The 15,180-nt window shown below is 40.8% G+C and overlaps 1 pseudogene; it reads left to right on the top strand.

Annotated features, from left to right (window-relative positions):
* Window positions 1-15,180, top strand: part of LOC101559861 — a 35,179-nt pseudogene that overhangs the window by 9,746 nt on the left and 10,253 nt on the right.

The raw sequence follows: 15,180 nt of genomic DNA, 5'->3' as shown, positions 1-15,180 counted from the left end.
CACTGTAATCCCAACACTGGGGAGGCTGAAAACAGGTGGATCACTGTGAGTCTGAGCTGTGTAGTGAGATCCTGTACCAAATACATAAAATGAAAAAAAAAAAAAAAAAAGGAAAGGAGGATAGCAATGTTCATTGTTCTGTATAGGCAGGGTGATCTTGCGTTGATAGACGAAAAGCCCTTAGACTAATCCCTGGCCTGTAGCAACCAATTAAATATCAGCTATTATATAGTCTCAATTGAATCTTTCAATGCTATAGATATGGAAACTGAAGCTTAAAAAACCTAAATGGCTCACAATAGGTTAAAAATACTATAGGCAGGACATGAACAAGAGATATAAGACTGAATGCTTTCCAGTGTTGCCCCTACCTTTCAGGGGGCAATTCATCCCACTTTACTCTGTCCACTAACACTAGCTTTGTTTATCAGTTTGATCAGCAGCCCAGCAAGATCATCAGCAAACACTGGAACATCAAACAGGTAGATTTTGAAAGATGGAAGCAGATAGGTAGAGCTTTGGTGAGCACTCTTCAGACTGACTTCATTAGAACAAGTCTACACTAAAGAGAACTTAGGACAAATAGGAGACACCTTGAGAAACAGAAAAAGAAAAGGTAGAGGCAACACAAAATGTGGGGGCAAACTTGGTCTTAACCATCCAGCAGAAAAGTATAAATATGAGGTATAAAAGGTAATGCCATATTAATATGTTGAGCTGTAAAAGGCTCAAGTCAACAACTTCTGACATTGCCAGTCCTACAGATAACCCACTACTATTATGGACTACTGCATTATATTGGATTATTTTGCTGAATTCACCCACCTACAGTATTTAAATGGCAATGGAGTACCCATCTCTGACAAAACTAAACAAAAAAAGGGATACAGATGAAGGACCACTTTGTATCTGTATATACAAAATCGAATACATATACAGTTACTTTCTCTTAGTTCAATGAGAAGAAAGATTTGTACTAGTAGTATTTGGATAGGATATCATGTTTGCATTTTATACTATGAATAACCACTACAAAGACAACAATATGCAATGTATTAATTATTGTAACTGTCCTGGTAACCTGTTTTGAAATTGTCTCATTGCTATTTGTTTCTCAATAAAATTTTTAAAAAAAGAAAAAGAGTAAATTGAATGCTGAAGGAAATTTTTCCTTCCTCAAAGTCGCAGTGACCTATGCTCCCTTTTAAACTCTAATTTTCTTGGATGACATTTCTCGCTAGCAGCAATAAAAAGAAGTCATCAATAAAAAGAGTACTAAGAAGTCATTATGAGACAGAAGAAACAGAGAAGGAAATATACCTAAACATTAAGGCCAATTTAAGAACATAATTACTGTAATCAGCAGTCAATTAAGAATGCAGAGTGATTTATCCTTGGGACAAGTTCATTCTATTTTTTACCAGGAACAGAATATATTCCATTCCTTTCAAATCTCACTTTAAAAAAAATTTTTTTTAAATGTATTTAGGACAGGGTCTATAGGGTCTCATTACATGGATCAGACTTGTAGTGATCCTCCTGTTTTCAGCCTCCCAAGCCCTGGAATTACAGGTGTGCACCACCACGCCATCTCAATGCACTCCGGGGGTGGGGCCAGCACTGCACGACTGGGATCAAACTCCGGTCCCTTTGTCTGCCTAAGCAGGTGCTTTAATCCGCTGAGCTATCTGGCCAGCCCAAATTTGCTTTCTTTCTTTAATACAGGGTCTCAGTATGCAGCTCAGACTCATAGTGATCCTCTTGTCTCAGCCTCCCCTCAGATCCCATCTCAGAGCTGGGATCACAGGCATGCACCACCACACTCATTTAACTTTACTTTTTCAAAGCAACTGTTCCCATAACTTTTTTTTTTTTGCTTCATCTGCTTGTGAAAAGAATAAAGATTAACAAAAGTAAACAATTTCCTTATGCAGTGAAATCCCACCGCACAACTGCACTATGTCTGCCCACACAATACAGCGCCTTCACCGATCAGCATGCCCCCCATTAGGATGCTTCGTGTGTGCTTATGTTCATTAACAAAGGTAATCATGGCTTAATTAATGCTCAAATTTGTACATCCTCTCTTGTAGAGATAAGCCCTCAGAAATTAATAAAAATGTCTTATAATTTATGCAAATTACCCTGACCAGATTTGCTGTTAATTTTATGTGCATTAAGTTTCCATTTAGAAAATGAAAAGAGGCTGACCAGGACTGGAACACACACAGGCCAAGCCAGACAGAGAAATCCCCTTTCCTAATAGAAGTGCGGGAAGTTGGAAGGAGGCTGCACACAGGGAAAAGGCCTTTTATTAATTCGATAGGATATGAGGCTAACTAGGCCATTTTAGAATTCTTTCACTTTTTTCTGCTGTTGAATTAAAGCTGAAGGATCACATTCAACACCTGAGGGCTGGGAAAATGTCAAAGGATGAGCCAAATGGCAAAGCCAGCACTAGTGGAGCAAATTCATTTGTGCTGGATGGAGAAAATGATCACTGGAACAGCTCCAAAACACGACTGACACCTAAGGAAGCATAAAAATCATAGTAACTGACATTTAATCATTTTGCCTTGATCCTTAATGGATTGCTACATAACATCTTCCAAATCTTTACCAATAAAGCAGCAGTCATGTTTATTTAAGATGATTTGTCTTACTAAATGTAATTAGGGAATTTGAGCTGGGTGCCCCAAGCTTCAAGCCCAATTTTAATTTTGGTAGCACAGCAATGACTCCCCGAAGACCTGGCCTCTCAGCAGTCACATCTGCTTACCTAGTTGACAATGCAAGAGGGAACAGTTGTAATTTGTTTTTCTTGGACTATATAAAAAAATCTATAAAACATTCATGACCGTATGGTGACAGGAACAGCAGCTATATAAATCCATATTAGTTATTCTAGCTGGAACTTGTGATTTCAAATTAACTTGCCACAGTATTGGTAGGATATTCATATCTGCAAATCTGAAATGCATTCCCTTATGGTATTTTTCTAAACTGGTCTAGGAAATTGCATCTATGTCTTTGAGGATCCTCAATTTGAGTATAGAAGAACAGGCAGATAAGAGGAGAAAATATATTTTGTTTATCGAACCATCTCTCAATGCATAGTTTCAAAGAATATTAAGTATCTTAGAATTATCAAGACAAAAGTGATCTCCCTTTTTTCCCTTGACTAGTTGGTTTTCTATCAGTCAAGCAGCTTACTCTACTAAGTTTGCAAAATAATTAAATTTAGTTAGTGCTTATAATTATTGGCACATTCAAATGCTGACTTTTGATCTTCCATTAGAAGCATGTGATTTATATTTAAAAGACTAAAGCACAATCCGCCAGAGCTTGGATAACATGAACAAAGTCTTAGGAAACCTCATTTCTCTTCACTGTAGTGAAAGAAACCATGAAATCTATTTAAGCAAAGTCACCTATCCCCATGGTTGTTCCCTGAGGACTTCCAGCAGGTCCCTTCACAGCCTGTGCTCTAAGGATGGCACCCTCTGCCATGTGGTGAACAGCCTGGACAGTCCTGCCTGGTGGCTCTCTTGTCCCTGATCTCCTACTGTCAGAATGCAGACGTCATGAACAAATTCCTAAAATCCAGTCCGCATTCAACAAAGCAAAACGTTTGGTCAGGGACTACTTGCCAGTATGAAGGCAAATGAGTAATTTATTCCTTCTGCCAAACACTTGTATTATCTATTCCAGGGTTCCCACATGCAAATATGAAGATGGATGTATTACCCATCAATATTTATTGAGAAACTACTGTATGCCAAGCACTTTGTTATTTCAATTAATCCTCACAATAAACCTGTGCGATAAGTATTAGCACTCCCATCAAGAGATTATACAGTTAGTAAAATGGTATATGGATTTAAATCTAGATCTGTTTAATCCCAAATTTTCCCTCCATGATTATACGATGCTGTTATCATGACAGTAGGCCTTGATAAGTAACTATGGGAAGCCTGCAAAGTAGATGATCAAAGTGGGTATCGTACGGTGGATGTTACAATATAAAGAAGTTTTAAAGCATTGTCTCAGGCTAGGGGTGTAGCTTAGTGGCACACCACCTGCCCGGCAAGTGCGAGGCCCTGAGTTCAATTCCCAACACCAAAAAAAGAAAAAAAGAAAGAATTGTCTAGAATTCCAGGCAAAATGCTGATAGCCACTAATATGAAGAACATACAGAGCATCCCTCAATGGGGACATTTCAAAAATGATGTAGTAAACTGAAAGTCCACAGCCTGATCAGAGGAGTAGACAGAGGTGACAGCCGTGCCAGGCTAATGAACATACGGATCTGAGGATCAGGGAGATGAGGATGCACGCATGGAAGGTGTGCGCTCTAGGTGCCAGAGACATGATCCAAGACTAAGGGGATGAAACCCAGGGCTCCAAATTTTGTACCTAGAATAGTGCTTAGAGACTGGGAGATAGCTCGGTGGCCTAAGCACCTGCCTGGAAGCACAAGGATCCCGTTTCGATGCCCAGTACTGTACTAGCCCCTGTCACAGCCATGCTGGCCACTGAAACAGGGTATGGTGGCACATCATGACATTTCTGCCTCACCCTTGGCCTGACAGCCATGGCTCCTCATGACCATGGACTATAACCTCTGGAAGGAGCAGAGGGAAATAAACCTTTCTTCCTCTTAAGTTGCTTTCTTCAGGCATTCAGTCCAGGAGACAAAAAGCTGACTCTGACTTTTAACACCCAAGTGAAGGAAAATAGGATTTCAATGTGGACAGGGGGAACACTTCAGAGGAACACCAGCTGATGAATCAGGATCTGCCACCAGATGTAATCCAAAAAGAAAGGCTCCGATTCCTTGAGGAAAGGCTGGGCTGAGGTTCAAGCGGAGGATGAGAGCAGTCTTTCCTGAAGGGCTCTGCTGTGCACTCACCAAATCCCACCTCCTCTTCTGCAGTCACAGCTGAACTGCATTCCCAGTCTGGCTGGCAGTTACGGTGGCCCACATGGCTGAGAGTGAGGTGACAGGTACCACCTCACGGTTGAGATGGTTTTTGAAAATATGTCTTCTCTGTCGTCTTTTCTCTCTTTTGCTGACTGAATGAAGAGAGAACCAAGTCCTTAGAAGCAGGGAAAGCCACTGACAGAAATAATTGGTTCCTATGAACCAGAATAATTGGTTCCAACAAACACAGGGAGGGCAAGTGACCAAAATACAGTGTTTTGTGCCCTGACTGGGGAGCAGACTTATATGCGAGCCCTGAAGAATGTGGTAGGGCTGGTGGTATTGCTCTAATTAATATAAGCTGCTCCAAAATACTTAGTATTAGAATGTAGACTAGAAGGACTGGGGAGGTAGCTCAGCAGACTAAGCACCTGCCTGGTAAGCGAAAGGACCCAGGTTCAATCCCCAGTACCGCATGCTCTGCTCTGAGCCAGCCACTGAAGCCAGGTGTGGTGGCCCATTCCTATAATCCCAACAGTGGGGAGGCTGAGATAGGATCACTATGAGTCTGAGCTGAGTAGTGAGACTCTGTACCAAATAAATAAAAGATTGTTTAAATTTAAAAACAGAACGTAGACTGAAGGAAGAATGTGTAGACTAGGAGTGATGGAAGTACATTCGAAGCCTTTCATGCTTTACAAGTTGTCAGAGCTCACTGAATGGAGTGATCTCCCCTCCGCCAGCTTCCACACTGTGTCAGCACTGACTGGTGCGTTTGGGGAAACTGTAAGAAAACAGAAAGCGTGTGAGACTTCTCCTTAGGACAGCTAGGTAGGGGAGCTAGAGATCAGCGTTAACAAAAACATCAACCTGGGCTATTTAGTAGAAGCTGACCAGACTTGACAGTGCCTGGCAGGTGTCTCTGGAAAGAATTTTTGAGTTCAAGTCACATAAAGATCAAAGGAAAGAGGAACCAGTAAGAACAAAAGTCCTAAGGGGGGCTGGTGAGATGGCTCAGTGGTCTAAAGCACCTACTTAGAACAAGCTTAGCAAAGCACAGGGACCATGGTTCAATCCCCCAGCACCACATGCCAGCCAGCCCCGCCCCCTGGTGGGCTGAGATGGCCACACACACACACAAAATAAATAAATTAATTAATTAATTAAAAAAAAAAAAAGTCCTAAGGGAAGGACAAGTTTCTTGGTTTTCGTTGGACAGAAAGCAAGCCAGGCCCATGCGGTACCACCCTAAGGAAGGATGAGGCATGTGGACCCTTGTAAGGCCACGAAAAGATTTCCTTTTTTTATTTTATTTTTTAAATTGTTTTAAATGTATTTTAGTACAGGGAATACAGGGTCTCACTACACAGATTGGACTTGTAGTGATCCTCCTGTTTTCAGCCTCCTAAGCACTGAGATTACAGGTGTGCACCACTACGCCCAGACTCAGTCACTATCTCTCCAGCTGTCTAGTGTGCCGTGGGGGCAGGGCCAGTATGGCATACTGGGGATCGAACCCCAGTTCCTGAGCCTATCTAAGCAGGTGCTTCAGTCTGCTGAGCTATTTGGCTGGCCCTCTAAGGTTTCCTTTAAAAATTTATTGTAAATAACATAGGCAACAGTTGGGGAAACTTTAAAACTAATATGACTTTGTATTCAGTGTAAACTTACTTCAACTTAGTATATATAATTGTATATAATACATATGTCATCCCCTATAGGAAAGTTTAATTAAACTTTAAATGAGTGGATAAAGACAAAGAAATATACCGAATTTTAAGAAAATAAGTAAATATAATCAAGATAGAGAACCTGGGGCACTCCTCCCACACACTTTTATTTTGGGTGGTGGCAGCAATTTTTAACGTAACATCTCTGGGGTACACATGTGTACCTCAGACAGCATGCCATGACCCTTTATTTGGTCTATGCCGCACGGAGCTACTGAACTGGCACAGAGCTTGAGGACCTCCAGAGGCCCCTGAGTGACCAGCAAGGAACATATGCTTGGATTCACAATAGCCTCCTTCAGCCACACTTGCATGTAAAAAGGGCCTGCTGGCCTCTGAGATCGCGTCAGGAGACTGGCTGGCAACGGAGCTGACTGATGTAGGAACATTCAGCGCCTCCAAGGAAGGGAAGAGGGCCTGAAGGTGATGCTAGTCTCCGGTGTCAATAATTCAGCCAACTGTGCCTGTGTGATGAACTCCCCACAGACACTCCTAAATGATGATTCTCCAGCCAGGCAAGGTGGTGCACGTCTATAATACCAGCGCTTTGGAGGCTGAGGCAGGAAGATCGCCGTGAGTTTGAAGCCAGCCTTGGCTACATAGTGAACTTAAATTCAGCATGAACTAGAGAGCAAGATTCTTTCCCCATATATTTTTTTAAAAAAATACCACAAAAAGATAAGGACCTAGCGCTTCTGAGTTGGGGGACACACTGAGGTGCTGGGAAGGCAAAGTGTTGAAAAGGTATAGATGCCCCACATCAAAACACTTGCCTTGCCCTAGGAAATGCTTCTCTTTGGCTGTTCCCGAGTTGTCCATTTATAAGCTGAAAAGAGTCAGTCAAACATATTTCTGAGATCTCTGAGTCATTCTAGCAAATTATTGAACCCAAGAAGGGGAACTACGGGAAACTTCAATTTGTAGTCTGTCAGTCAGAAGTAGGGGAGATTCAAGACTTAACATTGGCATCGAAAACTCCACAGGCCTCAACTTTTGTGGTTTGTACTAATCTTAAACAATTAGCGCCAGAATGGGGTAGAATTACAGGACAACAGTTGGTGTCCAGAGAACTGACAAATGTGAAGAAAATAAACTCATGAATTTCACGTCAGAAGTATGTGGGTCAGAACACTCACAGCGCGTGGACCACACAGCAGCCTTCAGAGACATTTGCCATCATCATCAAAGGCTGAATTGCTCCTTGTTATTGAAAACACAGAGACAAGTGTACACACACTCTAACCCAGCAAAGAAAGTATGTATTAAGCTTTTATCAAAGCCATCTTATAATTTGTCTCATATCATTATTCTTGCTTTGGAGCATTATTTAATTTAAAAAACAACTCAGATGCCCTCACATTTCTGTGAAGAATGTCAAGTAGCATAGCAATATCTTAAATTGCAAGTAAGATATCAAAGGAATAAATATATTAGTTCTAGTCTTCCTTTGGGCCAGCCTGATGACCTTGAATGTCAAGGTTATAAGCTTCCAGTGGGTGCTCAGTATTAACTGTCTGCAGGATTCTTCCTTGAATGAGAAAAGCTGAAGTGTAGGAATTTATGTGTTGGCATAGAATCCTGAAATAGTAATGTACCTACTGGAATTAGTAATTGTATTCATTTGTAAATTGGACAATTTATAAGTAGAAGTGTGTGGTTCAGAGGTCTATGTTTCCTGGGTTTTGTTTATTAAAATTTGTAGACATAGTCAGAAGTGGTGACACATATGTAGTCTTAGGACTAGACTGGATGTAGTGACACACGCCTAGAATCCCAGCACTTGGGAGGCTGAACACAGGAGGATCACTATGAGTCTGATTTGTATAGGGAGACCCTGTAGACCTTGTACTAAATACATTTTTTTTAAAAAGTCATGCAGTTCTAGAACTGTGGGAGACTAAGTCAGGAGGATTACAAGTTCAAGTCCTGTCTGGGAAGTTTGACAAGGTTTCATCTCAAAATTAAAAAAAAAAAATTGGGGGACCAGCCAAATACCTCAGCAGATTAAAGTGCCGGCAAGTAGGTCCAGGGAGTGGGGGTTCAATCCCTAGGCCTGCCATGCCAGCCCCGCCCCCAGAGCACACTGAGACAGCAATTGAGAAATGGGCATGGTGGTACACACCTGTAATCCCAGCTCTTGGGAGGCTATAAACAGGCAGATCACTATGAGTCTGATCTAGTAGTGAAACCCTGAACACCCTGTAGACCCTTCCCTAAAATACAGAAGAAAAAAAAATTTTAAATGGCTGGGGATTATCTTAGTGCTAGAGGGTCCCTGAATTGGTCCCCAGTACCAAAATTGATATATAACTTACAGATCAAATGTCTGTATTAAAAGTTGATTTTGAGCTGGAAATATAATTCAGTGGTAGAATACTTGCCTCCTGCACACAAGGCCCTAGATTCCATCCCCAAACACTGCAAAAGAAACTGCTTAGGCAAGTGCAGGGACTGGGGTTCAATCTCAGGCACAACATGCTGTACTGCTCCTGCCCCCCAGGCATGCTGAGCCAGCCTGAAAACGGAAGTAGTAGCACACGCTTGTAATCCCAGCACTGGGGAGGCCAAAAATAGTAGGATCACTACGAGTTTGATCTGTGTAGTGAGACCCTGTACCAAATACATAAAAAAATTGCAAAATTTGAATGAACAAGTATTTCTTCGCCTCTTCATTGAAACTATAATGGTCAGCTCTACTGTCACAGTCTATATCTGTTCAGCATCCATAAAGTTTTAGTCACTACAAAGTATGTAATGTGAAAGATTTCTCTTTTTGCTGAATGTAGGGTGCATTAGTATGTGTGAATGTTAGTGTGTGAGAAAGACTGTGTGGGTATATAAATGTGCATATGGTGTGTGTGTGTGGGTATGCACATAGGCATATGTGTAAATGCGTGCTTATGGGGCATGGATGTTAGTGAGTAAGAGAATATGTGTGTGTAGGGGGGGTATGCATGTGGGTGTGTTCTATAAAGACATCTGGACATCTAAATAATTTGAACAATTACCACTAACAGCAGTTGCTTAACAAATCTTTCCCAGAAGCACCAAGCCACAGTACAGGCAGCCTGTGTTGGCAGGAAGGAACCACACCCCTGTGTGCCAACGACTGCCTCCTAGCTCGGGCAACCTTTCTTCCAGAAGCGCATTCGATAGTGTAGACCATCACCTGACTTGTCCTGTCGTAAGGCCTGGAAACTCAGCATGCTACACCAAAGGCTGCAGCTTCCAGGTGGAGCAAAATGAAGACAAGGACAGCATCAGTGGGGGCACAGACCTCCAAGCCCTGCAATAACGGACATCAGCGGCCATTTTCCACATGCTGAACACACACTTCTCTACATGCACATATGTGTGCAATGTGGTTTGTACTCTTAGAACTATGAGTTCACTAGCAGACTGGTCTTAGACACACTTTTCAAGAGATATCAGAATTACAACCAAAATGTCTTTGTAATAAACTTTCCTAGACTACTAACCAAGGTCTGAAGAAAGCATAAATCAACTCTTATCGAGAAAAGAATACCTTGTGTGCTCCACACTAATTTCTTCCATACAGTGGGGCAGACTGTTAATGAACTGCAAAGGGCCAGTTTCCCCAGGAGACTCTGAAATGTATCAAGGGACGAGTTATAAAAGATGAGATTCTTCAAAGCATCCCCTGAATAACTATCCTGAAATACATTTTCCCTTTTGTCTCTTCCTAGTAAGACTAAAATTTAGAAATTCCTTTCATTTTTTCCAGTATTTGTCATTTTCCCTATTTTGTTCTTCTCAGAATTAAACTGCTTCGAAGAAGTACACAATTATTTTACTCAGTTTGATGGCAAATTACCCTGTGAGTCAGAGAAATACAAAGCCATTTGGAAAGATAGCGTTATGCTTCCAAGACATTTATCCTTGAAACAATGCACGTATCCTATAAAATAGAGATGATGACTATTTCTGCCTTGAGAAATGTGAGTCATTTGATTAATATGGAGAGCTTTGAAGGAGTGGGTCTAGAAGGCTTGGTTATTAACTACACAAGTCCCAAGGTGAATTCATTTGAATGATTTACTAACCACTGCAGTCAGCATAAAATGAGTTCCCACAAAAACTGGGTAAAATTACATGAGAAACTGCTATTATCCACAAACTAGATAAGTTATCTCTAATTTATATACATCCATAAGAAAATTACACCAAAAAGTAGTAAAAAATGCAATTCATCTTTCTTCTAACATGGGATTTTGATTTCATACTTTAAACTAAAAGAGAGAATAAGAAATCTTTTAAAATTAAAACAGGTTTTCATGCAGTATATCTAATAATTTATTTTATTGAGAATAGGTAGTTTCTCACATAACTTCCTTTATTTTTATGTATTTAGTACAGGGTCTACCAGGTCTCACTACACAGATCAGACTTGTAGTGAGCCTCCTGTTTTCAGCTTCCCAAGTGCTGGGTGTAGGAGTCTCCTCTAGGTTCTCCTCCCCATCCAAGAAGTTAATATTTGTAATCCCAAATATTGGAATCTCACCAAGTTAATTTTAATCTACCACTCCCAGTAGAACCCATGGCCAAAGACAAGACACTAAAACATATTTATAATTATTGGGGAGTCAAGGGGCCCTAAGTACAGCCATGAAGATGGCTTTCCGGAACAAAGAGGCTGACCCAGGGAGGCACCTGGGTTTTGTTTGGTGGAAGAGTGGCTTGAGGAGGAATGACTGTGGATTGTGGGAAGTAGGTGAGTACTGTGAGCTGAGCTAGGTAGCGGCCTGCATTTACCTCTGCCATATGCAGAGAGGAAAATAATTTGCATTATGCTATCGAGATAGTATCTAATGTTTGGGGATCTGGTACTCAGCCAAAATGGAGACAGTTGCTCTTCTTTCAAGAACAGCTGATCAGGTGGTCCTCCACACTGGGATAACAGGTGCACACCACCTTGTCCAATCTCAGTTGCCCTCTCAGTGCACCCTGGGTGGGAGCTGGCGTGGCCCTCCAGGGATCAAACCCTGGTCCCTGCATCTACCTAAGCAGGAGCTTTAATTCGCTGAGCTTTCTGGCAGGGCCTCTCCTATAACTTTCTAAACCTGATCTTCATTATTTATGAACACAATTTTCCATGGTTAAAGATATTTTTTACCTAAATATTTTTAGTTTTTCTGATATCCTAAATAAGAAGATGAAATTTGATTCTGTAATTTATTAATTGTAAAGAATTGGGAGATCTTTTCATTTCTACTTTTTTTGCCATTTTATACTCTTTAAAAAAAAAAACAATAAAATAAAGAATTGGAGTTTTTAAGCAAATTTTTGGTTTCTTTTATTTTCTTATTTCTATGGGTTAGAAGAAGTTCAATTCATTCTATAACACCTTGGGATATATGTTAATATATAAATAACTGGGACATATGTAATATATAAAATATATATATGTATACTGATCATAAAGATTTTTAAATACTTGATATCATTACCAGTTTTATTGCTGTATGGACTTCTAATTGAAAATCTGTGGTTGAGTTTCCCTTTATATTTTATACTAAGTAAAACTTACCATGTTACTGTACATATCCTTTGCAACTGATTCTAGAAAGTGCTATTTTTAAAACTATTTTACTTAAGTATAACTGATATCCAGGAAAGTGCACCCTGGGCTGAGTTGGAGAAGAAGGGGGGAGGTGGTCTCTGGGAAGATGAGCTGTTGTTTTAAGGGCTTCAGTCATATTAGATGACCACCATAATAATTCAGCAATTCATACTAGGGCCTGAACCCATCACCTCCTAAAAGCAGAATGCTCCAGTCAGTGTCCTGTGGTCTTATTTGAGCAGCCATCTGCTGAAGCTCCCTGCTGGCCAGTCACTGCCAGCAGTAAGATTAAGAGCCATCAGCCCTAAAAGCTTTGCAGTGGTGGTGTCATTCACGAGATCACGGTGGCAAGTCCTTTTGGAAAAGCCAGTATTAAAATAAAATTGATTGTTAATAAATAATGATTGAGGTGTCCTCCTGAACTGGTGGCAGATGACCTGTTTTAGATGTCTTCAAGCTATGAATAGTATTTATAGTTTTCAAGAGTTACTTTAAAAAGAATAAAAAATGCCATGACAACCACATGTGATCTGCTTAAAATATACGCTAACCTTTCTGAGGAAAGTCTGCAACTCCGTATCCAGATACCATAATTACAAACAAAATTAAGATATTTCAAAATGACTGTTCTGTTCCCTTAATTTAAGTAAAAGTGTTAAATAAGTGTTTGTACTGATGAATACCTGACATTTTAATTTTTAGTCCTTTATTAGAGTATACTTATGTGTGACAAACTTTATATATCTAAAGTATAGGACTTGATGAGTTTTCCTGGGGAGTGTCATTTCCAATGAAGACATCAACATCTCTGTCACCCCCAAAACTTTCCTCACATTTCTACGAAGCACACCCTTCCCCAGCCCCGTCTCTAGACGACCATGTTTCTGCTTTCTGTCATCACGCATCTGTTTGCACTTTACAGAATTTTATCTAAGTGAAATCATAGGATGTACATATACTTCTGTGTCTGGCTCCTGTCACTCCCCATGATTGCGAGATCCATCTATTTGTGGCAGGCATTTATAGCCGCTTCCATTCGATTGCAAAGTGGTTTGCTGCCATCTGGACTTGGCAGACTGTGTTTAGCCATTCCCTTTTTGATGGGCATTTCTCATGTGTACATACACAGGAGCAAAATTTCTCAGTACTATGGTAAATGCATGCTTGATTGCACAGCGAACTGCCAAACTGTTCAACAGAGTGTTTGTACCTCTCTTCCTCGTGCTTTTTGTGAGTCTTCATGTGTGGTGATGTCTTGCAGTCAATTGCATTTTATCTTAGCTAATTAGTAGTTTTATGATGCCTGGTGATGAAAAGTCTCCCCTTGCCCAAACTCAAGCTCTTCTGAGGCCTCTTCTTGATTAGGCCTGAAGCTTGGCCTAGAAAAATTGCAGACTGTCAGATAAAACTGCTTTGATTCTAAGCACACACACACACACACACACACACACACACACACACACAGTGACAGACCTGAAAAAAACACTGGTGTCATTCCCAACAACTCAGGGTCAGCTAGGATGAGCCTAACTGTCTAAGAAAGATCTATACCAACAGGAGATTCATTTGTTTCAGCCAGAAGTAGACAGGATCCCAATGGCTTACAATTCAAAAACCTTTCTCTGACCTTGGAGACATTAACCTAATACCCAAAACCATCAACTCAGGGACTGAGAGCTGTCTATTTGGAATGCAAACATTCAGGGAACTAACTCTGGGCCTTGCTCTGTCTCTTTGTGGGAAGATAAGTTCTTAACTTTGATAGCCACCTGGGCTCACAATCTGCCTCCCATCATAAACCCTCAGCAAGTTTGTTTCTTCCAGATAAGCTCCAATTAACAAACCCAGATGGACGGGTCATTTCCCACCCCTGCCCTGCTGTCTGTGAGTTTTCATCTCAGGGACTGGTCAAGCCCCGACTGGGCCCCTGCCTGTCCTCTCAGTCTTAAATGTCAAGGCATCTCTGCACTCATTTGTATATGCTTCCTGCTCAATCACATATCTTCTTTTGTGAGATGTCTGTTCTGATCCCATCCATTTGTCATTGCCTTCTTGTGGCCTTGCACAATTCCTCATCTATTTGAAATACAAGTTCTTTTCCTAAGTACCCGTATGTAGTTGTATATGTAGAGATATGTACACATACATAAATATCAGATAGTGTCTGCCAGTGTGTGATTTACCTTTCATTTTCTCCATGTGTTTCTGGATGAATGAAAGTTTTTAATCTGATAAAGCTTAATTGATATATTTTCTTTTATGGTTTGTGTTAATCAGGTGTGACATGAATGCCTGATTAACACAGATGGCTAGAAATAGAAAAAGAGAGGCAGAAACACAGATGGCTAGAAAGAATATAAAGGATTGACTGACGTGACTATAAAGACCTAGTGAGGCCGGTGTGTGACAGGGCAGGTTGTAGATTCAAAGAAGAGTTGTAACTCAAGCAATTCAAGTCTGAAGGTCATCTGGTGGCCTTGCCAGGATTTTGTTCTATGTAATTCTTCAACTGGAGGAGGCCCATCCACTGTTGAATTAACTCAAAGTCCACTTATTTAAATCCTGGTCTCATCCAAAAAAAACTTCGCTACAAAGAGATTGAAAATAATGTTTGACTGACTATCTGGACACCAAGGCCCAGCCAACTGGAAAAATGCAAGACACATAGGACACCCTCTCCAGGACCTGGAATCAAGTCACTTGGAAAACAATAATTTGGTGAAGAGAAAAAATAAGTAGTTCTCCAAGAATCAGTAGGGAACCAACAGTAAAACTAGGAACTACAGAAAAGCTGTAGAAATGGAGCACAATGCAGAGGGAAAGAAACAGTTTGTCCCCAGCTCCTGAGGAAGATGTAGACACTCCTGAGAAGTTGGGCTGGGAATGACATGAGGGCTTTGCCCTCTGTGGTGTGAGAAGCCAGGTCCATAGTGTGTAGCTTTCAG

This window comes from Octodon degus, unplaced genomic scaffold (assembly GCF_000260255.1).
Source record: "Octodon degus isolate 3935 unplaced genomic scaffold, OctDeg1.0 scaffold00004, whole genome shotgun sequence".
Lineage (NCBI taxonomy): Eukaryota > Metazoa > Chordata > Mammalia > Rodentia > Octodontidae > Octodon > Octodon degus.
This window is presented reverse-complemented; position numbering and strand designations above follow the sequence as displayed.